Source organism: Suncus etruscus, chromosome 2 (genome assembly GCF_024139225.1).
Source record: "Suncus etruscus isolate mSunEtr1 chromosome 2, mSunEtr1.pri.cur, whole genome shotgun sequence".
NCBI classification, from domain to species: Eukaryota; Metazoa; Chordata; class Mammalia; order Eulipotyphla; family Soricidae; genus Suncus; species Suncus etruscus.
The window spans coordinates 164683936-164696624 of NC_064849.1; the positions used below are offsets into that span (position 1 = coordinate 164683936).

The 12689-nt window shown below is 37.1% G+C and overlaps 1 protein-coding gene and 1 non-coding gene across 2 annotated transcripts in view; one reads left to right on the top strand and one right to left on the bottom strand.

Moving 5' to 3' along the window:
- Positions 1 to 12689, bottom strand: part of FBXL17 (F-box and leucine rich repeat protein 17) — a 573691-nt gene that overhangs the window by 309879 nt on the left and 251123 nt on the right. The window lies entirely within an intron of this gene.
- On the top strand, positions 335 to 446 carry LOC126002240 (U6 spliceosomal RNA). The gene has a single exon (XR_007492999.1). It is a non-coding gene; the product is annotated as a U6 spliceosomal RNA (small nuclear RNA).

Consider the following 12689-nt stretch of genomic DNA (forward strand, 5'->3'; position numbering starts at 1 on the left):
TAAAAGGTATTTTAAAACCAGTCATAAAGTAAAAACTGATAGTCTATAAAGAAATATCAGATTTATAAGAACACCAGAATACACTAAAATATTTTCACTGAACTTTCAGGAAATAACTTGTAAACTAGAATTCCATACTCAAACTATCTTCCAAAAGAATAAAGGCATAGTCAAAAGAACAAAAGCTGAAAGAGTCTCTCATTAAAGGAAATTCTAAAGAACTCCAGGGAGATGGGAGGAAAATGATCCCAGATGGAAGCTTTGAGTTCCAAGAAGAAATAGTAAGCAGAAAATAGTGGTCAAAAGACAACAGAAGCCAAGATCAGGAGAACTGGTCAACTTTGGCAGCACATATAGTAAAATTGGAACGATACAGAGAAGATTAGCATGGCCCCTGCACAAGGATGACACGTAAAAAATGATCAGTAGAAGGGTAATAAATATTAATAAGCATTAATTGCATAAACCAATTCTAAATAACACTTAAAATATAGTTTTTTATACTTTGTTTAAAGCATGCACATTAAAATGGAGAACATAACCACAAAAAGAGCAAACATAGAGTGTATGTGCCGACCAGGAGTGATTTCTGAGCACAGAGCCTGGAGTAACACCTGAGCACTACCGCCGGGTGTGGCCCCAAAACAAACAAACAAACAGATGAAAATTCAATAAAGAAACAGAATACAGTCAATGGTCAAAGGCACAAAATCTGAGAACTACTCTGTAGAACTGAGCTTGGAGGGAGAAACAAAAGGGGAAGGAAGGGGGAGAAAGGGGAAGAGAGGTACAGCACGAACAAACAAGGTGGAGGTAAATTAATATTCCAGGGAAGGGTGTGGTATTGGAACATTTTGCATTAGACAGTACTGTAAACCACTGTGCTTCTAATAAAATTATTTAAAAATTTAAAAAATGATTTTTAAAAAAGTTGCATGCATGCAATTAATTATATATGCACTTAAAAAAAACTAAATTATCATTCTAAAACCAAGTCAGACAAAAGATATAGAAAATAAAAAAAAACATCTGAAGTGAAAAAAACATGTGAGAAAAGTAAAACATTCTCAAGAACAAAATTAAAAATTATAAATTAATAAGAATCTTACAGTCCAGTCTCAGGGAAAAGTAAAACAGAAGTCCCACAGCAAAAGCAAAGAAACACATTTTCACCATTTACAGGCGTGACTATTTAGAAAGCACCAAAGAATCTATAGATAATAACAGAATGTTTAATATAAAAGTCAATTTTAAAAAAGCATATTGCATTTCTCAGGCAAAAAATGAAATGTAAAACCTTTGGGTTGGAAACAGAGCACAGGAGGAGGCAACGTGCTTGCCTGGCACGTGTTCAGTCCCCGTTTGAACTTTAGGGACTACATCTGCTCCTCCAAGCACCATCATTAGGGTGATGGTGCTCTGAGCACAGCACAGAATAGCCCCTGGGCACCGTCAGCTGTGCTCTACACCCTCCCCAATAAAACGTAATTTAAAAATAAATCAATAATCAGAAGTCTGGTAGGACATAACACAAGATATGTCTGGTAGGACATTCCGCCCCAGATTTTTATAAATCTAATCATTCTAATAAATGACACTAAACAGTAATGATGCTGTCATTTTTGAAAAAAGTACAGAATTCTGAACTCCATCAACACAAGGGTGAATGAGGTATTATAGGGCTGTGCCCCAGCACCACAAAACCTTCTGCGCATGACTGGGGATGACTTTGAAAAACCTGAGGCACCACATGGCTAGAGGTGGTCAGGAAGTCCCCAATACAGCTTGGTAACCGTGCATGCACTTGCACTGCAAGGCAAACGTAGCACTATACCCTCAGGTCTCAGCACTGAACTATAAAACTAGTTGATTAAGTATTACCAAGTGGGGGCCAGAGAGATAGCATGGAGGTAAGGCATTTATTTGCCTTGCGTGCAGAAGGATGATGGTTCAAATCCCGGCATCCCATATGGTTCCCTAGCCTGCCTGGGGTGATTTCTGAGCATAGAGCCAGGAGTAAGCCCTGAGCACTGCCGGGTGTGACCCCCAAAAAAATGTATTACCAAGTGGCCCTACAGTTCCAAAAGCATTGCTTGGGAGTCCTCTCTACCCTTCAGTAAGTCATAACAAATCCATTACTATTATTACCCTGAAGTGCTCACTACGTTTCAGTCAATATGCTATGGAAGCCGCAATCACTGTACTATGTGTCATAAGCAAATCTGGGGCATCTCACTTTGCTAATGAAAAAAGCAGACTTTGATATGGGAAATGAGAATTCTGCTTACATTATTTCAACATCTGTTCTCTTGATCACCATTGCTTTGTGCCACATACACCAATGTAGCTTGCAAAATGGCAGTGACTTATAGGTATGTGTTCCTTCCTTCAACAACTTATAAATTCAGAGGTTGAGAATCATTATTTATATGTCCCAAAGTAAATGTTCATATACAGGCAAAAGATGAAGAATGGCTAGAATGTTTTTTAAGTAGAAGTCATCTATCCATGCATGTCAGAGTCTCAGACAAAGAGAAGACAAGAGTAAATTGCTGAGAAAGGGTGTGATAAAAGATAAAATTACAAAAAAAAAATAGAGAAAACTGCTATTTTCATGTATGATAAAAACCTTCAAACAAAAAAGGTGGTAAGAGATGAAGATAAATATTACATATATATGTAAACTTAAAAGATCAAACCATTATGAAGATCCAATGTTCCTTAATAGTATCAACAATACTGGAGGGGTGGGAAATATATACAAAACAATTATTAACAGACCACAATAATGGGGCCGGAGTGGTAGCATGGAGGTAAGGCATTTGCCTTCCATGCAGAAGGACGCTGGTTTGAATCCCGGCATCCCATATCATCACCCGAGCCTGCCAGGAGTGATTTCTGAGCGTAGAGCCAGGAGTGACCCCTGAGTACTGTATGACCCAAAAACAAACAAACAAAAACAGAACTCAAGAATAACTGACAGAAACACAATAATTGTGCTGTATTTGGTCAATAGAATATTACAATTGATAAGACATTAAAAATTAGAAAGCAAATATTAGCATTAAAGAAGAAAGCAGTAGGGGCCAGCGTGGTGGTGCTAGAGGTAAGGCTAGCCTGCGCTAGCCTAGGACAGACTGCAGTTCGATCCCCCAGCGTCCCATATGGTCCCCCAAGCCAGGAGCGACTTCTGAGCACATAGCCAGGTTAACCCCTGAGAGTCACCGGGTGTGACCCAAACCCCCCCCCCAAAAAAAAGAAGAAAGCAATAAAATGAACTAAATAAAAACAACCATCCCAAAAAATGAATATACATTGTTCTTGAGTGCACATGGAACATCAGGACAGGTCATGTGCTGGGAGTGAAAGATCTTAATAAATAAATAAGTGTAGATGAAATAATATACAATTTCCTATCACAATTGTGTGAAATTAGGAATTAATAACAAATATAAATGGAAAGTCCTTAAGCATGTGGAGATTTAATAATATGTGGCTCAATAAAGCTTGAAGAGGTCGAAGGATAAATTAAAAAGTACCTGAAGAATAAATAAAACAAGATCTTGTATGAGGGAGTGAAATAGCAGTAGAAATTCATAGCAATATAGGTCCACAACATTAAACAATAAAAAATCCCACATAATCAGTCTAACCTTACATCTGAAAAGATTGGAAAGGTGAAACCAAGAGTCACTAAAAGGGAGAAAATAAGAAAATTAAAGTCTAAATAAATAAACAGAGATACAAAAGTCTATACAAAAGTCCAATGAAATCCAAGACTAAGTTCTTTGAAAGGATCAATAAAATTAATTATAAGTAAGAGAGAGAGCAGAAAAAAAGAAAAACAAAAAACCCACCCCCCAAAACAACAACAACAACAACAACAAAAAAACAGAGTTGGAGAGTACTCGAGTAGTAGTAAATTCAATGGTAAAAATCTGAAACCTAAGATCTGAAAAAGCCAAAAATAATCCTTCTCCATCACTACTTTTCAACATGGTATAGAGCTATTCGGCAAATATGAAAGAAATTCCAACTGAAAGAGTAAAAATTGCTATTTCTAATAGTACTAGTATACAGAAATCCCTAAAAAACAAAACTACTACAAATTTACTGTGAATAACTGAATTCAGTAAAGTGGCAGGTTACAAAATCAAGTCTTAAAAATCTGTTCATTTCTATATGCAAACAGTGAGTTTAATGAAGAGAAATATAGAAGCAATCCCATTTATAATTGCATTAATAGTGATAAAATATATGAGAGTAAACAAAGAAGATGAAAGATCTGTATTAACACTGAAAAAATATCATTAAAAAAATCAAACAAAATACAAAGAAATAGACATCCATTGTACATGGATTAGAGTAAACATAAGATATGATAATATAAAATGGTCTAATTGACTTTGGTATTTCAAAGCATCATTCAATATGATCCCTAATAAAAATTATGGAGTTTTTCAAGGAAAACAGAAGAAATAACTCTAAAATTTACATGGAACTACAAAATCAAAGCAATTCTAAGGTATAAGATAAATAAAAGGGGGCGGAGAGATAGCACAGCGGCGTTTGCCTGGCAAGCAGCTGACCCAGGACCTAAGGTGGTTGGTTCGAATCCCAGCATCCCATATGGTCCCCCGTGCCTGCCAGGAGCTATTTCTGAGCAGATATACAGGAATAACCCCTGAGCGCCAATGGGTGTGGCCCCTCCCCAAAAAAAGATTCCCTCGCACATTCCCTCGCTTCAAATTACAAAGTATAAGCAGTTAAAACAGGCATACCGCCCTGGGGGGTGAGGGAAGAGGAAATGAGAGGTAGGACAACAACGGAGGGGTAGGGAGGACAATTTGGTGATGGGAATCCCCCCTGATTTTATGTAAATATGTACCTAAAATGTTATTGTCAACAATATGTAAGACACTATGATCAAAATAAAAATTATATTAAAAAAAAAAAAACAGGCATACCAATAGTGGAGAGAAGACCCCTGAAATCTTCCCACACATGAATGGACATCTGATCTACAATATAGGAGCTAATATAGAAAAGAATAAAAGAACCTCTGCAACAAATGTGAAACAAATGTGTATGTGTGTAAGGGGTAAATTGATCGCTAACACTACACACACAAGTCAATCTAAACAGAATAAAAATTTTGGATAGTACACACACTAAATAATATATACAGAGAGAAAAAACATAGGTGACACGTTCTAGGTTCAAAGTCAGAGCTATATTTGAAGACTCAACTCCAAATAAGTGACAAAAGAAGAATAAATAAATGAGATTAAATAAAACGTAAAAGCTTTTTACGCAGGAAATAAAAAAGGATGGAAAAACCTACCCAAGACCTAAATGTCAACCTAACAACAGGGAAAATATATTTGTACATCATACCTGACATTGTAACAGCATCAAAAATCTAATAGCTTTCACAAGCCAACAACACAAAAAGCCAATCCTAATGAATTAGCACCTCATTCATTCTGGTGAGCATGGCCTATGGCAAAGAAGCCTATGGAAACAGCGAGTCTTGGTGAGAATGTGGAGAAAAGAGTGCATTGTGGATGAGAATAAAAAATGATACAGCCTTTATGGAAAACATATAAAGATTCCTTAAAAAATAGAATGTCACATTATATATAGCAATACCACACTTATAGATATATATTAATGATATGAAAACACTCAATTAAAGGGACTACAGTTTGACAGTTTGCATTTCTATGTTTAGAACAGCGTAATTTACAACACAGAAATGAATCAAATGAGTTATCCTTTAAATGGATAAAAAAAATGAGGAATAAATGCTGAATGAAATACTACTTGACCACTGAAAATGATGAGGTTGTGCTGTTTGTGACAAACTGGACAGAACCAGAATGAATGACTATGCTAAGTAAAATAAATAAGGAAGTGAATGGTAGCTTCCAAACAGTTCACTCATATGTGGAATCTGAATAAAGCAAGAAAAATGGCAAAAAACAAACAAACAAACAAACAATGAGAACTGTCAGGTGTGGCCCTAGTGGTCCTAAGCACTCCTCTACCAAGGACCACACATACCGCTTGATGGGAACAGCCAGCTGAGCACAGACTCAGTGCCACCGTGACTGTTGTCTCACACATTTATTTCACTTCAGTGCGAATAATTTACATTTAAGCTTATCTACTAGGAAGTATATTTAAACACAGGTGAAACATTAAGAGAGATCTAGATCTGTTCGGTACTCATGGTACCCATGGTGCATCAGCTCTGAGAAGTGCATGACAGCAGTGGTAGCTAAGTCTTCCAAATACAAATCTGTTATCAGCCCATACTCTTTAGACAGCCAAGATAGCACATCAACTCTTTCTCAGACCAAGTTGAAATGAATTATCTATTGCTATTCTGAACAGGAAAATTTTATCCTGAGTTTAAGACACCCATATTCTCCATATATTTTCTCATGTAGATGCAGAAAGGCAGGAAGGAAGGCAGGAAGGAAGGAAGGAAGGAAGGAAGGAAGGAAGGAAGGAAGGAAGGAAGGAAGGAAGGAAGGAAGGAAGGAAGGAAGGAAGGAAGGAAGGAAGGAAGGAAGGCAGGCAGGCAGGCAGGCAGGCAGGGAGGAAGGAAGGAAGGAAGGAAGGAAGGGAGGGAGGGAGGGAGGGAGGGAGGGAGGAAGGGAGGGAGGGAGGGAGGGAGGGAGGAAGGAAGGGAGGGAGGGAGGAAGGGAGGGAGGGAGAGAGGGAGGGAGGAAGGGAGGGAGGGAGGGAGGGAGGAAGGAAGGGAGGGAGGGAGGGAGGGAGGGAGGGAGGGAGGGAGGGAGGAACCTATTGACCTACTTTCCTGTTCTTAAGTCCACTGCATTAAAGAAGGAATATTGTTGTCAGAAAACTATGAGTTGGTTTCTCCTGGATCTGTACCCCTTTAACTTTCATTATGGATGTGGTTAGGAATCTGAGTCTCATTAATTTGTTTTTAATAAAATAAAAACAAATTCTTATCTTAATTTTAAACATTTTCAAGCTTGCCAAGAAGGGCATAGTAAACTATACACCTATGAACCAGCTAACTTTATAGTTAACATTTCACATTCATTGCATGATAAACACACATTTTTCTCTTTGCAGAAACATTTGAAAGTAAGCTTCAAAACCATAACATTCTGTCCATAAATACCATAACACATGTCTGCTAAGAACTAGGGCAATCTCCTCTTAAATCACAACATAATCATCATGTGCAAGAAATTAAATGCTGGTACATTTATTTTTCCTCTTATACCTGCACCTACCCTCTCACTGTTACTTTTTTTTTTTTCCAACCCAGGTCTAATGGAGAATCAGGTATTTAATGGTCATGTTCCCTTTTAAAGAGTCCATAAGAATTCTTGTAGAATGTTCTATACCCTCAATTTGCCTGAACACTGCTTGGTGATTAAGTTCAGATGAAGCATTTCTGGCAAGAAAACCAAAGGAGATGCTGTATTTCTGCTGAATCACATCACAAGGCACATAATGACCTTTTTTCCAATATTGGAGGTGAGGATTGAAGACTTGATTAAGGTAATGTCTGTTGAATTTCGCCTTTGTATAGGTACCTTCCTTTGCCCTTCACAATAATCTTGTGAGGTTATGAAATTATCTTTTTCCCATCAACTTTCCACACAATGATTTCAGCATCATTGATGAATCTAACAACTTTAGGTTTCATGTGGGCCCCTCATCCCTATGGTTTCTATATTAACCAATCTGTCCTCAAAAAGCCAGCTTAAGTAACATACCATAAGGCTCTGGATGAGGCCTATCCTTTTAGCCTCAACAGTCTGCTGAAGTCCTCAGTCAGTCCATTCCACACTCCCTCCTGTCTCTAACTTCTTCATAATTTGCTTTGAATAAGAGCTTCAAATATAGCATTTTATATAGTAGTTGCCTCAATGTGCATATTGTATCTGCTTATCTTGCTTTCCATAAAAAGAAAAAAAAAGAAGTCATCCAAACATAAGCAGAACTAAACTAAGCCCATCAAACTTGGGCCCATCTGTCTTATTGGTTAATAAAGAAAATTCTCTTTGCTTCACTCACAAAATTATCGGACAATCTGTCAATCAATCTTGTAACTTGTCTCCTAAAAGATTTGTACTAGGTTGTCTGTCACAACTTCAGTGTTCTGTATTTGCTGTGGAACTGACTTTATCAGCTATAATGAAGCTGGATACATAGGAAGGTGAGATAAGGTTTCTATCAAAATCTTAATTCCCAAATCAGAAGTCAAGAGGGCAATCCTGAGAGGAGCAGAGACATCTGAATACACCCAGAAGAAACTTTGCAAAGACAGATAATTACGACAGTAGAACTTTTGGAGAAAGTAACTGTGACCTAGACTGAAATGTTACCCAGAGAAACCAAAACTGATCTTTCTATTATGCAAAATGAAAAAGCAATTTAAATAAGAACACCTATGTTTCCACTTAAATTTTTTCCTCTGTGAAAAACCTGGCAGATGTTTAAAGTAAGTGATCTAGGGATGAACAATATGCTTTATGTCTACAATAATGAATACAATATGCTCCAATGTCATTCTTTACTCTTAGAAGCTGTAATATCAAAGGCTGAAAAAAAAAAAAATCACTTAAATGATTCATTATTCCACAAGAAAACCCAATGGTAAGAAATAAAAAACCAAAAACCACAAAACAAACAAAAACAATGGAAGCATGAATTGTATTTTAAACTTTGCTGCTATGGTATCTTTTACTATCTGATTATTTCAATATTAAAATGCTAGATATTTTATATTCAGTCTCTATGACTAATGAAATAGAAGTCTAAGATATTAAAAATATATAGAGTGGGGGCTGAAGAGACAGTTTAAAGCAGCACTGCTGATGGAAGGCAGAACCTGGTTCAATGCCCAGCACTGTATTTGATTGCATTCAGTGCCCACTTCTGGTGGGCCCTTGAGCACCATCAGAAGTAAGCCCTCAGTAGAGTCTGGAGTAAGCCTTATCTTTGTCGGCCTTGACCCAAACATCCCCTTCCCCACCCCCACCCCCCGCAAAAGGAGAAAATAAGCAAACCAAAACCTCATTCATAGGTACTAGATATAAGATCTTCAGTTCCCCCCAAATATTAACCGAAATCATATAATTTTAAGATAGAAAAATTACTTACCAATCAATATTTTATGTAATTTATATATACATGCATATTTTTAAATAGTGAAAAAAACCTATACTTAACAAAATGTTAAATTTTAAATGAGGGTAAGTTGTGGTATTTTATGACCTTGAAATATTTATTTATTTATTTATTTATTTATTTTTGGTTTTTGGGCCACACCCGGCAGTGCTCAGGGCTTACTCCTGGCTGTCTGCTCAGAAATAGCTCCTGGCAGGCACGGGGGACCATATGGGACACCGGGATTCGAACCAACCACTTTAGGTCCTGGATCGGCTGCTTGCAAGGCAAACGCCGCTGTGCTATCTCTCCGGGCCTGACCTTGAAATATTTACTGTACAGCAAAACTTCATTTCTATTCAGCCCACAGTTTGTTCCCTAACAGATAAGTTTCTAAGTTTAAGTCTCATATCCAACAGAGACTGATCAATGTGCTTTATATATTGTTATGGTTTGATTAACTTTGATACCTGATATAAAGTATGGCAGGACACTTTGAGAAGAATATGTAGAGTTACAAGTTGACAGGTTGTTTAATAGTTTTGCCCCGGGCTCTAAAGTGGTTAGTAAGCCACTAGAGATTTAAGGATTCATTTTTTTTCAACAGGTGAAAGATCAAAATGTTTAAAGCTAACTACCACCGTTCCAGAAATGTCAGTCTCGCAGAAGTGAAGAGACAGGTGCAAAACAAGTAGCATTAAATACAAAGTACCACAGAGAAGGACAAGATCCTGTTGAAAAGGCATTATGAATTAGCACATGGGAGTGGGAGAATTAAGTGAGGTAAGGTCATTCCCAGTGATGCTGTTATTTCGGCTCTCAGCTCAGAGGTCAATCCTAGTGGTCCCACAGACTAAAACAGGGTTGACAAATGAAAGGCAAGTGTCTTAACTCCTGTCCTGTCTCTAGAGTATGAAGAGGTGAATTAGAAAAAAGAATATTAGAAACTGTACAAAAGCAGGTTTAGCAAATAGAAAACAAATACTACATGAAATAAAATCTTACAATGTGTTTATAATTTTCTATTTGAAATTCAAATTGAATGGCATGCCAAGTTTTCTTTGGTGATCCTAAGGTGCTAGGTACCACATAAAGCAAATTTCAAAATAGTTCTCTCTTTTACTAGAGTGATGCTAAAGCAGGTAGGGTATGTGCTTTTCAAGAAGCTATTCCAGTTTTGATCCCTGGCATCCCATATGTTCCCATGAGCCCACCAGTAGTAATTCCAGACTGCAGAGCTAGGAGTTAGCCCTGATTGCCACAAAAATAAAATCGCTCTCCAAAAATAAATTAATATTTAAATAATTTAAAACCATTACTCAACAGAAAAGAAATGCTTATGACACAAAGCATGAACTGAATTCGAATCCCAACTGTGGCATCAACTACAAGACAACACTGAATTTATTTAGTTTAGAACTTCATCTTTTCGAAGTCATGAAATTTTCCTATACATGAATGTACACGGAATCTATTATGCTGAGTGAAATAAGTCAGAGAGAGAGAGAGAAAAACGCAGAATGGTCTCACTCATCTATGGGTTTTAAGAAAAATGAAAGACATTCTTGCAATAATAATTTTCAGACACAAAAGAGAAAAGAGCTGTAAGTTCCAGCTCACCTCAGGAAGCTCACCACAAAGAGTGATGAGTTTAGTTAGAGAAATAACTACATTTTGAACTGTCCTAATAATGAGAATGTATGAGGGAAATGGAGAGCCTGTTTAGAGTACAGGCGGGGGTCGGGTGGAGAGGAGGGAGACTTGGGACATTGGTGATGGGAATGTTGCACTGGTGATGGGTGGTGTTCTTTACATGACTGAAACTGAAACACAATCATGTATGTAATCAAGGTGTTTAAATAAAAAAAAATGAAAAAAAGAAGAACTTCATCTTTTCAACTCATAATAACAGTATCACTAATAACTGTATCAGTAAACCTAATCTTTTGAAAAATTCCTTATAAAGTAAAAGTATTAGTGAACTCAGAATTGAAGAGAAACCTCTGGTTTATTGTGCAAACCAACTAAGTGGAAACTCCAGTTTTACTTATAGTTGGCCCAGACCATCACATTCATGAATGAGTTAGACCACTTTAAATGAAATTAAGTTGCTCTCCAGCTCTTGAATGCATAGTTAGCTTGCTTGTCTCTTTCTTTCTGAGAAGCCTGTGTTCTCTTGAACATATTTTCCCTCCTAAGCAAGTTTCACTCAATATAAACCATCATCCTTTACAAAAAAAAATAAAATAAAAATAATTGAGCAGAGAACATAGCTCAGTGATCCAGTACTTGTTTCACAGGTCAAATTGGGTTTGCTCCCTGCTTATGCATGTGCAGACGCGCACACACACGCTTGGACATAGAGAAGCACACATATAAAAGACCACTTTCCCTTTCTGAACACAAAACTTTTTCAAGACCAGGACCATCAAGTTATAAAGGGTAAAATACACAAGAACACTCACCAATGTCAGGAGCATTTATAAATAATTGTTGCACAAAAATATATTTATAATTGTCTTAGAAATAGTTAATGCTCAAATGGTTTGAACACTAATGTTTCTGAGTCCTACTTAGGTGTCCAGAGCCACATCAGCTTGCAAAAGTTTCTTTTCAGGAAGTTCCCAGACTAGGCTGGGAGTCAAATATGTCCCAAACACTAGCTGGTCAATACCACTAATGGGGCAGTAGGTCTATGTCTGAGTAATATTAGTGGTAAGTACTTTTTAATTCATTATGATTCACCTTCCATCAAATACTAATGATTTAAATATCTGATTAGAAAGACAAAATTAATTTCAAAATATGTGAGACAAAAGAGAAAGAAGTAATGCAGAAATAGAATTGGGTAACATGGGCCCGGAGAGATAGCACAGCGGCGTTTGCCTTGCAAGCAGCCGATCCAGGACCAAAGGTGGTTGGTTCGAATCCCGGTGTCCCATATGGTCCCCCGTGCCTGCCAGGAGCTATTTCTGAGCAGACAGCCAGGAGTAACCCCTGAGCACCGCCGGGTGTGACCCAAAAACCAAAAAAAAAAAAAAAAAAAAAAGAATTGCGTAACATTTAAGAAAGAAAACTGAGGAAGGGATTAGAAAACATCTCAAAAATGAAAGGAGAGCTGCAGGGAAAACAAGAGGTAAGAAAGATAGAAGTCTCAGAATGACCCAGTATAAGGCAAATGCCTTATCCCCAGTCCTATTATTCCGACTCCCCATTTTGTGGTAAAATTTAATTTTAATTTAAAAATGTAATTATATAAGTGGTACTAAGAGTTTTGGCCATCAAAAATAGAAGTAGGTGTGAAAATTTCTATTACCCTAGTAGGGTTTTGTTTTTATTTTATGCTTCTCATGACTTATATTGATAAGCAGAATATTATGCTACAGTTATTCATTTAGAAATCTGTCATTCCCTTCTCTGATATGTAGATATCCTGTAAGGCTAGGATTCCACATTTTTTATTTTTATGCCCAACATCTAGAACCATATTAAGATAAAGTAGATGGCCGGAGAGATAGCATGGAGGT